Source organism: Balaenoptera ricei, chromosome X (genome assembly GCF_028023285.1).
Source record: "Balaenoptera ricei isolate mBalRic1 chromosome X, mBalRic1.hap2, whole genome shotgun sequence".
In the NCBI taxonomy this organism is placed as follows: domain Eukaryota; kingdom Metazoa; phylum Chordata; class Mammalia; order Artiodactyla; family Balaenopteridae; genus Balaenoptera; species Balaenoptera ricei.
The window spans coordinates 124714530-124727528 of NC_082660.1; the positions used below are offsets into that span (position 1 = coordinate 124714530).

Consider the following 12999-nt stretch of genomic DNA (forward strand, 5'->3'; position numbering starts at 1 on the left):
AAAGGATTAATCTCCAAGATTTACAAGCAGCTCATGTAGCTCAATATCAAAAAAACGAACAACCCAATCCAAAAATGGGCAGAAGACCTAAGTAGACATTTCTCCAAAGAAGATATACAGATTGCCAACAGACACATGAAAGAATGCTCAACATCATTAATCATTAGAGAAATGCAAATCAAAACTACAATGAGATATCATCTCACACTGGTCAGAATGGCCATCATCAAAAAATCTAGAAACAATAAATGCTGGAGAAGGTGTGGGGAAAAGGGAACACTCTTGCACTGTTGGTGGGAATGTAAATTGATACAGCCACTATGGAGAACAGTATGGAGGGTCCTTAAAAAACTAAAAATAGAACTACCATATGACCCAGCAATCCCACTACTGGGCATATACCCTGAGAAAACCATAATTCAAAAAGAGTCATGTACCAAAATGTTCATTGCAGCTCTATTTACAATAGCCAGGACATGGAAGCAACCTAAGTGTCCATCAACAGATGAATGGATAAAGAAGATGTGGCACATATATACAATGGAATATTACTCAGCCATAAAAAGAAACGAAATGGAGTTATTTGTAGTGAGGTGGATGGAGTTAGAGTCTGTCATATAGAGTGAAGTAAGTAAGAAAGAGAAAAACAAATACAGTATGCTAACACATATATATGGAATCTAAGGGAAAAAAAAAAGGTCATGAAGAACCTAGTGGCAAGACAGGAATAAAGACACAGACCTACTAGAGAATGGACTTGAGGACATGGGGAGGGGGAAGGGTAAGATGTGACAAAGTGAGAGAGTGGCATGGACATATATACACTACCAAACGTAAAATAGATAGCTAGTGGGAAGCAACCGCATAGCACAGGGAGATCAGCTCTGTGCTTCGTGACCACCTAGAGGGGTGGGATAGGGAGGGTGGGAGGGAGGGAGATGCAAGAGGGAAGAGATATGGGGATATATGTATATGTATAACTGATTCACTTTGTTATAAAGCAGAAACTAACAGACCATTGTAAAGCAATTATACTCCAATAAAGATGTTAAAAAAATAGTCATAGTACACTCATCTTTTTTAATTTTGTCTCTGTGTTAGTTTGCTAGGGCTGCCATCACAAAATACCACAGACTGGGTGGCTTAAATAGCATATTTATTTTCTAACAGTTCTGGAGGCTGTAAGTCCAAGATCAAGGTATTGGCATGGTTTTTTTCTTCTGAGAGTCATGAAGGAAGGATCAGTTCCAGGCCTCTCTCCATGACTTGTAGATGGCCACCTTCTCCCTGTGTCTTCACATCATCTTCCCTCTGTATGTGTTTGTGTCAAAATTTCCCTTCTTATAAGGACACCAGTCATATGGGATTAGGGCCCACCCTAAACACCTCATTTTACCTTAATCACCTCTTTAAATACCCTGTCTCTAAATGCAGTTACATTATGAAGTACTGAGGGTTAGGATTTCAATATGTAAATTGAGGGGGGCAGGCACAATTCAGCCCATAACAGACTCTTTTTTTCCCAGTCTTTTTTTTTCCAGCCACTTTTCTCTTTTGTTGTCACCTCTGTAGGGAGCATGGATTGATGGGGAGCAGAGGGTTCCATTAGGTTGATGCACTGGAATGTGCTTAACCAGTTCATCAATGTTGGGCATTTTAGGTTGTTTCTAGCTTTGTTGCTATTATAGGTATTGCTTTTTTAAGCATCTTTGTGCATACGGCTTCTGCTTTTCCTCAATTATACCCTTAGGTTGAATCCCCAAGAGTGGGATTACTGGGTTGTTCTTATGGCTCTTGATACGTATTGCCATATTGCTTTTCAAATAGGCTATGCCAATTTATACAGCTACCAGCAGTATTTGAATATATAGCTTTGCTACAATACTGGCATTTGGTGTTATGGTTTAAATTCGTTAATTTGATAGGTGTAGAGTGTTACAACATTGCTGTTTTAATTTGCATTCCTTAAATTACTACTGGGGTTGTTCACTGTTGGTTTTCTGTCACAGATTAGAATGGTTCATATAAAATATTAGAAAACCTTTATCCAAACACTAATTGCAGAAGTCAAATTAATGCAAATTAATTTATTCATTAACAAAATTACCTTAGCACACTTTTGATGAGAATCTGTTCTGTGCCAGGGACTGTGTTAGGGGGTAAAAGATACAAAGGCAAATAGAATCCTTGTGTCTAGAATATGAGATACATGTTGGCCTTTACTGTCACTTAGAAGTTTCAAGGAAAAGAGAAGTTTAATAGATATCCCAAACTGACACTTTAACTTAAAATTGATCACTCCCCTGTGTCAGGATCCCACTAGAAAGAGATAACACATTCAAAAATGGTATTTGAAGAGAGTTCAGTGAAAGGACTATTTAGAGGCAAGGTGGTAACCAATAAGGAATAATGAAGCATCATAGAATTTGGCAATGGTGGTAAGCCTTGAAAACCATTTTCACCCCTAGGCCTAAAGGGACAATGGAGGGCAGCCATTATTGGAATGAAGTAAGAGCCATAGAAGAGGAGCCATCATAAGGGAGCTACAGCCTTAGTGCCCAACAGCACCGCCTGCCAACTCTCTCTCTTCCCTCCAATATTCTGCTAGAGCCTCCCAGGGGCTGAACCCAAAGGGAAGCCAGGGGATAAGGGAGCCTGAATGAGCCATCTAAGGATGTCCATCTACCAGGGCTTAAAGAAGGATGGAGAAAGGCAGAAAATGGATCTTGATGGGCGAACAGAGAATATCCAGCAGTGTCCATCCCCCACCCCCCCGAAAAGGAATAACACTGTTTCATGTACAAACAAGTAAGTTTGGAACATATACTCAGAAATTGACCTAAAATAACTTGCTTGAAACTAATGATGTCCAGCATCACTTGGGGCAGATTGCTTTAATGCTGCATGCCACTAGTAAGTTTGCAGCTGCTAAAGAAATGTTCTTATTTGGCAAGAAATGGGAATGGCAAGAGAGAGAAGCCTAATCAGATACCATACTGCTCCTGACCCAAGTGGGCATCTTGACAATGTAATGCCACATTGGGATAATTTAGGTGTTTTGATTGAAAGTTAGTCTCACACAGGTTACCTTAAATCATGGAGTTATTATAAATTACCATAGTAACCCTGCTCTGGGGCTCTGTTTCTCTGGGCCACCAAAGTGTCACTGTTGATACAGGGCTCTCTCTCTCTCATGGAATCTTGACTTCTTTCTCTTCAATTACAAATATTTTCTTCTGCTACCAACAAGAAGGTTATCTTATTATCCAATCAATTACTGGCAGGAAAGAGTTTGATTGGTCTAGCTATTACCTGATGGGATTAGCCCTCCTTGAATCAGGTGGTCCACTTGTGATACAGTAAGCGCTATCCCCTGCTCAAGCAGCCGCCCAGTGATGCTTTCATTAGCAGGAGCTATGGAAAGAGCAGTTTCCCTTTGAAGAGGACAATGAGAGTGACAATATTGGCACAAAGTACTCAGAGCTAACTGAAAAGCCATAAAACTTTCTTATCTGAAACAATCTTTCCCATATTCACACCAGTCAAGATTAATTGCTCCTTCCTATGGGCCTCCATAACATTTTAAAATAAGTTTATTGAGGTTTAACTGACATACAATATTCTGTACATGTGTAAAGTGTAAAAATGGATGATTTTTGACATATGTATACATTCATGAAATCATCGCCATAATCAAGATAATTAATATTTACATCAACATAAAATGTTATCTCTGTTATTCCATAGAGGGATAAATGACAAAGATCCTGCCCTGAAGGAAATGAATGTCAAGTGAAAAACATGGAAAGAACTCATTTCAGATGGGCTAGACAGAATGAAACTGCATACAGTGCACTGCGTTTTCTATTCAATTCCTGAAAGAAAGAATGAATCTTACTTACTTGGTGTGGATCCTGTGCCCACCCCTGGATCAACAACTGTGGCCAAGGGATCAGGATCTCATAGTATTAACATGACCACTGGTGGCCTATCGCCTCTGCATATAGGGGCCATTCCCAGAGAAAGGAGAATTGTAAGGTGGGGCACCATTCCAAGAGGTGTTTACTATAGGATGATAGAGGTTAAGAGACAACCAACATCAAACAAAATATGAACCTTAATTTCCTCTTTCTTACTCTACCATATCTGCATTATACTGTTGAACTTTCTGTCTGGTAGAAATTTTGATTGATAGTGATTTGCCTTTCTCTAGGAATTTGAAAACCCTACTTTTTTGACATAAAATTTGTATCTCTAATCAGCTGCCTTTAATTTCTTGTCATTCATTTTTGAAATTGTCCACTTCAGAGTTAATGCCACAAAATTTTCATGTCTACTCAATTCTAACCCTCAACGAAACACACACACACACACACACTCACACACACGTGCACATATACAGCCTGCCTCTCTCCAGGATTCTTTGTGTATCTGTTTTGTTTTGTTTTTAACCAGGCAATTTACCTATGTGCAATTGTGGGCATGATATAATGACTTTGTGGGTGGAGAATTCAGTTTGTATCAGTCTCCAAGTAGTTCTAAGAACCAGGAATAGAGAAAGTATTGTAGATTCTGGAGCTGTTGCTGTTTTGATCCTTAAACAGGATTAAAGGAAGAAAAATTAAAGAGACTGAGAATGGAGTCAACTAGGTTTTGTCTGGTCTGGAGATACGAGGATCGGAGCCATCTTTTTAAGGTTTTAAAGGGCATGAACAATTTCTACAAAAGGAATTGGGATTAGTTGTTCTTTTTGTAGCAGAACATCACAATACAAGGAACTGAATTTACATCAAAGCAGGAAATGTGTCATAGGAAGGAACTCTTTTGCTTGTTGGTATGTTAAGTCGGAAGAATGGGTAACTGAGGGTAAGTGGCATTTCTGCTTCCTGCAGAGCTCTAGAGAAGGGCAAATAATCCTACACTGTACCAAACTGTACTGATTCTACACTGTACCAAAGTTGAGGAAAACAGAAATTTTCTTAGACTTTTTTACAACTCTTCAACTCTGTTATTCCTGATGATTTCCAAATGCTACTCCATTAGCGGCAAGTATCACTTAAAGACTTCTCTGGAAAGAGAGACCTTGTAGGCTCTTTTCCAGGTCTTTTGTAGTTTAGTTGTCTCTCAAGTCAAGTAAACATTTCCTCACTGGATATTCACTTATTTGCACAATGCATAAAAATTAGAGATATTTTTGGATCTACTTATATATCACGTGTTGGGCTTAATTAGCCTAAAGTTTGAACAAATAATAGCATTTTCTTTTATGGCTCTCCACCTTGAGGATTGCAATAATTATTAATAGCAACAAGGGATTTCAATAGTGAAGATATTGGTTTAATAATAACTCAGAGTTCTTTAAAGAGACTCAGAGAGTCCACAGAGGCTCTCCCCTCCCTTCTCCAAAGTCATAAAATGACAGTAGCAAAGGAATTGGAGTGTAAAGAAATTTAAACTATCCTCTGGTGAAGAGCAGAGATGTAACTGTGGGTAGGCCTTGGGCTGGAGTTTCTACAGTGCCCCCACCAACCAAAAAAAATATAAAACCAGTCTGTTTAAGGAAAAAGAGGCCTCCCCTCATCTCCACCATATGCAGATGTCTTTCAAAAGACTTGACCAGCCTGTGGGAACAAAGTATTTGACCTCTGAGACACCATCCTAGCAGTGTTTGAAGGAGCTTGCTAATCTTAAGGACCATGCTACACATCACAGGAAAGGAAAATGGCAGCTTTTGACAAAGTACTCTAAAGGGAGGCTACCATGTGGTCTTTAGAAAGTTAACATTTGGCAGAGCTTGGCTAGACTGTGAGATCTTCAAGGGCAGAGAAGTTATTTGGTTTCCCTCCCCAGAGAGGATTATGGGAATGCAACATAATGGTTAAATTATAGACTGAACAAAGCCTAATTTGTGAGATAAGGCTATAGCTAACAAGGATATATTCATGTTTTCCAAAGGCAAATGGCTTCATTCACCCATTACTTACTAAGTACTTACTTCTGTGTTGTGCAGTGTGTTAAGAGCTAGGGATTCAGTCCTGATTAAGACATTATTCCTGTCCTAGAAGGTCTTACACGCTTGGGTAAGGGGTGGGGACTGACTAGTAAACGGGTGATTAAAATGCAGCTAGTCAGGTATTGCCATATGGGAAATATGGGGACAGTGGGGTGGAGTACAGAGGAGGGGCAAGCACTTTGCCAGGACTGGGCAGGGGAAAATGGAGGTAGGCATGGATTTTGGAGAATTTGCTATTTTGTATGCTCTGTGCCACAAGTCCTCTCTGTTAGAATGACTAAGAAATACTGAATGAATTTTAATTTTCTTTAATGTTCCAATTCTTTTTTAATATGTAACTAAAATTAATTTTTTGCAATGCACCATTACAGAAAAAGAAAGGAAAAAATTTCCAATTCCTTATTCAATATGTAATTTCCTACATGAATGAGATGGTGTCAAATGAAACACATTCATTCACTCAAAAAATTACATCTTAATGCCTCAAGAAGAATGTGAGCAAGAATTCACCAGACAGAACTTGGAAAATACTCCACCGAGGCCCACTGAGCTGTCCTTGCCAAGGCGAAGGACAGGTAATTTGCCGTGACTAATTGAAAAACATAAAGAACATTAATATGAAAAATGAAAGCATAATCCATGGTATAACAGGCAATGAAACCATTCGCATAACTGATTACTCTTCAAGGTAACATGTTCTTCCTCTCAGGAATCTTTTTCTTTGGCCCAGTCTTTTAAAAGCCTGCTAAAGTGACATCACTTGAAAGGTCATGGGAGCAGCTGTCTTTATCCTCGTGTCCAGAGAGTGATACTGGGATACTCATAATTTGAGAAAAGAATTATTAAAGAAAATATTTAGAGACCTTGGTGATGTTATATGTTCCATCTGAACATCCTGAGACATAATATTAAGAAACAATGATTGTAATATTAGTGTGTTTTAATTTGAAATGTAGTAGCAGGCTATTAGAGGACCTAGGGTTCAATCTTAGCTCCACTGCATGTTAGCTTTGTGTACTTGGACAAGTCACTTATCTCCACGTGATTCTCAGTTTCTTTATCAGTAAATTGGAGATAATATGATCTCCTCTGCTTATCTTGCAAGGTTGAGAAAAACCAAATAAAAGAGCACTGGTGAAAGCTTTTAAAGACCATAAAGATTAAACATAAAAGGATTATTAGGAAAATCCTGAATAATTTCTATGTTGTTAGGTTAGGTCATACCAGCTTATCAAAGTGAATTGTTTTGTACATATTGTTCTTCTTGAAGTTCAAAGAAGAATAGAGCAAATGATGTCCCTTTATAATATGGAAACCTTTGATCTTCTGAAGGTAGTTATTTCCATAGAAACTCTAAATCTGCTGTGGGAGCATCCCAAATGCTCATTTCCTCCCATGGCTTTGGGTGATAAAAGAGGCAGATACAAGGCAGAATTGGGAAACACAGTAGCCATTGTGTGCTGACAGGGCCAAGGTGACATATATATATTTTTTCAATGTGTTGTGGGCCTTGATAGCACATTAATGACTGGCTAGTGTCTTTACCCTGTGTAATCTTGTATGGACAATCTACCTGAAGTGTAGAGGGTGGTATATTGTAATGGCCAAGAGCAAGAGATTTAAGGGAAGGTAAATAATTGCTTTAGATCCTGGCTCTGCTATTTAATAGCTGTGTGATCGAGAGTAAGTTACATAAACTCACTGAGCCTGAGGTTCCAGGTTCCATTAAAATGGACATGACAGTAGTATACAACTCATTTAGGGATGTTGGGAGGATTGAATGAGTTAATATATGTAAAGAGGCTGAGCAGAGCCGCTGGCAGGAGGGCAGAGGGACCTACAGAGGGGAGCAAGATGGCGCAGACTCAGGGCACCAGGGGGAAGGTCTGTTACTACTACGACGGGTTTTTGTGAGAATCCAGTAAGAAAATGAATGTGAATGTGCTTTGACACCATAAAGTGTAACGACGTGCAAGAGGTGAACCGTGACTTACAATAATTCTGAGTAGTGATGGTTATTTTTCTGTTGTGGGAGTGAATTCCCTGGGTATAGTGAGGGGATATTGGAAATTACATTGGATTTAGTTTCCAATTATGTTGGATATTATGGACAAGGCCACCCAATGAAGCCTCACTGAATCTGCATGACTCACAATTGGCTCCTTAACTATGGCCTCGACTGGAAGATGGAAATTTATCACCCTGCAAAGCCAATGCTGAGGAGAGAACCAAGTACCACACTGATGACTACATTAAATTCTTGCGCTCCATCCGCCCAGATAACATGTCCGAGTACAGCAAGCAGACGCAGAGATTCTGCGTTGGTGAGGACTGTCCGGTATTTGACGGCCTGTTTGAGTTCTGTCAGCTATCTCCTGGTGGCTCTGTGGCAAGTGCCCTGAAAATAAACAGCAGACGGACGTCGCTGTGAATTGGGCTGGGGGCTTACACCATGCAAAGAAGTCTGAGGCATCTGGCTTCTGTTACGTCAATGTCAGTGATATTGTCTTGGCTATCCTGGAACTGCTGAAGTATCACCAGAGAGTGCTGTATATTGACATTGATATTCACCATGGCGATGGCGTGGAAGAGGCCTTCTATACCACAGACCGAATCGTGACTGTGTCCTTTCATAAATATGGAGAGTACTTCCCAGGAACTTGGGACCTACGGGATATTGGGGTTGGCAAAGGCAAGTATTATGCTGTTAACTACCCGCTCCGAGATGGGATTGATGACGAGTCCTATGAGGCCATATTCAAGCCGGTCATGTCCAAAGTAATGGAGCTGTTCCAGCTCAGTGCAGTCGTCTTACAGTGTGGCTCTGATTTCCTGTCTGGGGATCAGTTAGATTGCTTCGATTCGACCGTCAAAGGGCAAGCCAAGTGTGTGGAATTCGTGAAGAGCTTTAACCTGCCTATGTTGATGCTGGGAGGAGGTGGCTACACCATTATAATGTCTCCCGGTGCTGGACTTATGAAACAGCTGTGGCCCTGGACATGGAGATCACTAATGAGCTTTCATACAACGACTACTTTGAATACTTTGGACCAGATTTCAAATTTCACATCAGTCTTTCCAATATGACTAACCAGAACACTAATGAGTACCTGGAAAAGCTCAAACGGCGACTGTTTGAGAACCTGAGAATGCTGACCCGCATACCTGGGGTCCAAATGCAGGCCATTCCTGAGGATGCCATTCCAGAGGAGAGTGGTGATGAGGATGAAGAAGACCCTGACAAGCACATCTCACTCTGTTCCTCGGACAAACAAATTGCCTGTGAGGAAGAGTTCTCCGACTCTGATGAGGAGGGAAAAGGAGGTCGCAAGAACTCTTCCAACTTCAAAAAAGCCAAGAGAGTCAAAACAGAAGATGAGAAAGAGAGAGACCCAGAAGAAAAGAAAGAAGTCACAGAAGAAGAGAAAACCAAGGAGGAGAAGCAAGAAGCCAAAAGGGTCAAGGAGGAGGTCAATTTGGCCTGAACAGACCTCTCCAGTTCTGGCTTCTTGCCAAGTTCCCCACCTTTATCTTGCACCCCCTCGGATTTTATATTTTCTATTTCTCTGTGTATTTATATAAAAAATATATTAAATATAAATATCCCCAGGGACTAGACAGGCACCAGGGCCCTGAGCTCAGGGCACATGTGTTAGGTGAAGCTTTTCTAGTAGCTCCCTCACCACCCATCCCTCCTGAACTCTTAATTTTGAACCATAACGGGTGCCAGGTCTGGCTAGAAGGGATACACTTAAGCACCCATAGGACAAAATCTTGAAGTGCCTGCTTAGTAGCTTTGAAAAGGTGCCCTTATTGAGCATTTTAGAAGGGGTGACTGGATCTTCAGGGACTCCCTGGTCTTTTCAGGCTCCTTAAGGTAACATCAGCCATTTTTAGATTGGTTCTGTTCTCATACCTTCCCACTGGCCCCCAGGAAGCCAAGAAACTCACACTGCCTGCCCTCTCTGTCCTCCCCCAATTCCGCAGGTGAAGATCGGTAGTCTAGTTTCCTTTTTGAGATACTGTTTTCATTTTTGTGAGAATCTTTGTAATAAAATGGTACATGTCTATACCCTAAAAACTGTTGATACAAAGAGACTGAATGCTTGGTATTCAACAAATATTAACTATTTTATTCATTAGCCCTCAACATCTGGGATGGATGGGAACAGTAAGAGGTTGTTTCAGGTGAGAACCATCACATCGAATTATGGAGATAAGAGAAGGAGCAATAGAAACAGTGATTGAAAACATAGCTCTGGCATCGTAGAGTCTAGGTTCAGATTCCAGCTCTATGTGACCTTAGACAAGTCAGTTAACTCTCAGAGCTTCACTTCAAATCATGAGGATCATATTAATTGCTTTTTCACAGGGCTGTTTTGAAGGATCAATTATGTGATGCATATGAAATGCAAAAAAGGATTGTCCCAATCATGTGCATCTGTTATAATTCCTATCATAAGTGGTCTTCTGTCCTTCCATCTTTCGCCGTGGGCAGAACTGTGAAGTCCTAAACAGTCTGATCTCATGAGTTGAGTCCCACTGAGTTGGAATGAGTGCAAATGTACATGTAGACTCGTGTCCTCCTTTGTACTGTCCTTGAAGGATAGGTCTGCTAAAAAGTGAAAGATACCATGCATATATGGCCAATTGATCAAAGGTGCCAAAGCAATTTAGTGGAGGGAAAATAGTCTTTTCAACAAATAGTGCTGGATCAACCAGATATCAGTACAGGAAAAAAGTGAACATGAAATTTTACCTTGTGCCATACACAAAAATCACCTCGAAATGGATAATAAATGTAAATGGATTCTAAATGGAACTAAATGTAAAACCCCAAACTCTCAAGTGTTTAGAAGACAACATAGGAGAAAATCTTTGTGACTTTGGGGTAGGTAAAAGTTCATAGATAGAATACAAAAAGCACAAAAGTATTTTAAAAATGATAAATTTAATGTTATCAAAATTAAAAACTTTTGCTCTTTGAAAGATATTGTTGAGAAAATGAAAAGTCGAACCTTGGAATAGAAGAAAATATACACAGCACTTATATCAGACAAAATACTTATATCCAGAGTATATAAATGCCTTTTACAACTCCTTAGTGAGAAAACAACCAATAAAAATGGGCAAAAGATTTGAACAGATATTTCATGAAAGAAGATGGCCATGAATAGCCATCAAATGAATGATACAACCTAGGCTGAATTTAGGGGGTGTTGTATGGACTGCATTAACAGTTGGGCTGGCATTTGAGGGGATGGGCAGGGAGAGAGGGCAACCCTGCTTCTTTCCACCGCCTCTTCCCATACATTTCTCTATTTTCTCCTTTCCTTTTGCTTCTTATTATCCCCTTGTCCTGAGGAGGAAAGCTTTTGGAGGGCTCAAGTTCAGTGGTCTGTATTTGTCCTAAGGTCATACAGCTGGTTGTAGGCAGAACCAGAAGCCAAAGCCTAGCGTCCTGACTTCCTGGGTGCAAATTCTTCATGGGCCAATGAAAGGAGTGTGGCCTGGGGTGCCATGGGCCTGGTTGGTTTCCCTTTCTTTCCACCTTCAGATTAAAGTTGTGCGGTTCTTTAAAACTGGCAGTCCAGCAGAAGTAGAGCCAGTGTTAGTTGCTGAGATCTAGTAGGTGTTTCTGTTTCACCCTGAGTGGCAGAATTACACCTTAGCACTTTGGGCATAGATCAGCATTGGCTTTTGGCTCCCTGAATCAAGGCATAAATTTATATTGCTGTAGCAGAGTTATGCTTTCAAGCTGATGTTCTCAATTATTTGTAAAGTTTTGTAAAATGTTTCTCTCTTGCCGGTCTGAAAAAAAAATTGTTTCCCCAGAACTGCCTAGAATCATCTGCCACTAACTAGCTGTGTGACCTTGGGCAGTCACATCCCTCTCTGCACCTCAGTTTCCTCATGAGTAAGACTGGGGATTGAACTAGTTGATCTCTGAGGGCCCTTCAGATTTGACATTTTCTACGGTCTCTTGTTCCACGATTCTGTCAACTGCCTTAACATTGAAATGCCGCCAACATATATTTAGATATATTTTTTGCTGTCGATTTGCAGTCTCTGGGATTCCTCTGCCTTGTTTATTGCTTCCTTAGAGCTGTATTGCATAATTTGCCTGCTTAGGATCTTGCTGTTTCCTACAGATGGTGTCTGAAAGGTGAAGACAAGAGTATTCAGTGCAGGAGCCCAGCCACAGACTCATCCCTTTCTGACAGCAAAGGTATGTGTTTCTCCCTTTTCTTGTCCTCTGCCCCTCTTCCAGTTTGTTCCATTGCTACATTTGGGTTTTATGATTACATCTGCAATAGCAGGCACAGATGTTTTTCTCACTCAATTGTATGGTTAATGGTGAAACGGATTTTTCGAGCAGATGCTCACATGTGGATGCTATTCTTTTCTCTCCTGACACATTCTCTACACAAACAGCAGATTGTGTGTCTGGTGTGAGTTTGAGCCTACCAAGAGAAGAATTCAAGCTGAATAACACTGGGCTGATTTTCAAGCTCCTAAAAAAATAATGCAGGCACTAAATTTGACAAACTCTTTGTAGCGCCCCTGCAGCCCAGATCCAGACCTGTATCTCCAGCCTTTGCCAGTTTTACATGAGGAGGCCGAGAGTAAGCATTTGTCCTTTGAAGGGCTGTCTTGTGAAGGAAAACGATAACAGATTCAATTTCAAAAGAGCTGGACTCAGTTGCTCTGTCACTGTGACTTCTGAGACTCAAGGCATGTTATTTAACCTCTGTTTCTTCATCTATGAGATGGAACTGACAATACAAAGCTGGTGTGGATCATTGAAAGAATTGCCAAGTAGCAGAGGTCCCTGCTTAAGTCTAATCCATGTCCACTACTGGGCATGTATGGCTAGTTGGAACTGACTGACCAGAAGTCTATTTGCACAAAGGACTGAGAAGACTCCAGGGAGAGAGGCACATCTGTGGAAGGGTTAAGAGTTTGGGTTTAACCCAAATTTCAGT

At 40.5% G+C, this 12999-nt stretch overlaps 1 pseudogene; it reads left to right on the top strand.

Moving 5' to 3' along the window:
- The first annotated feature begins 7867 nt into the window (after positions 1-7867).
- LOC132357352 (histone deacetylase 1-like) lies at positions 7868-9498 on the top strand (annotated as a pseudogene).
- The last annotated feature ends 3501 nt before the right edge of the window (positions 9499-12999 follow it).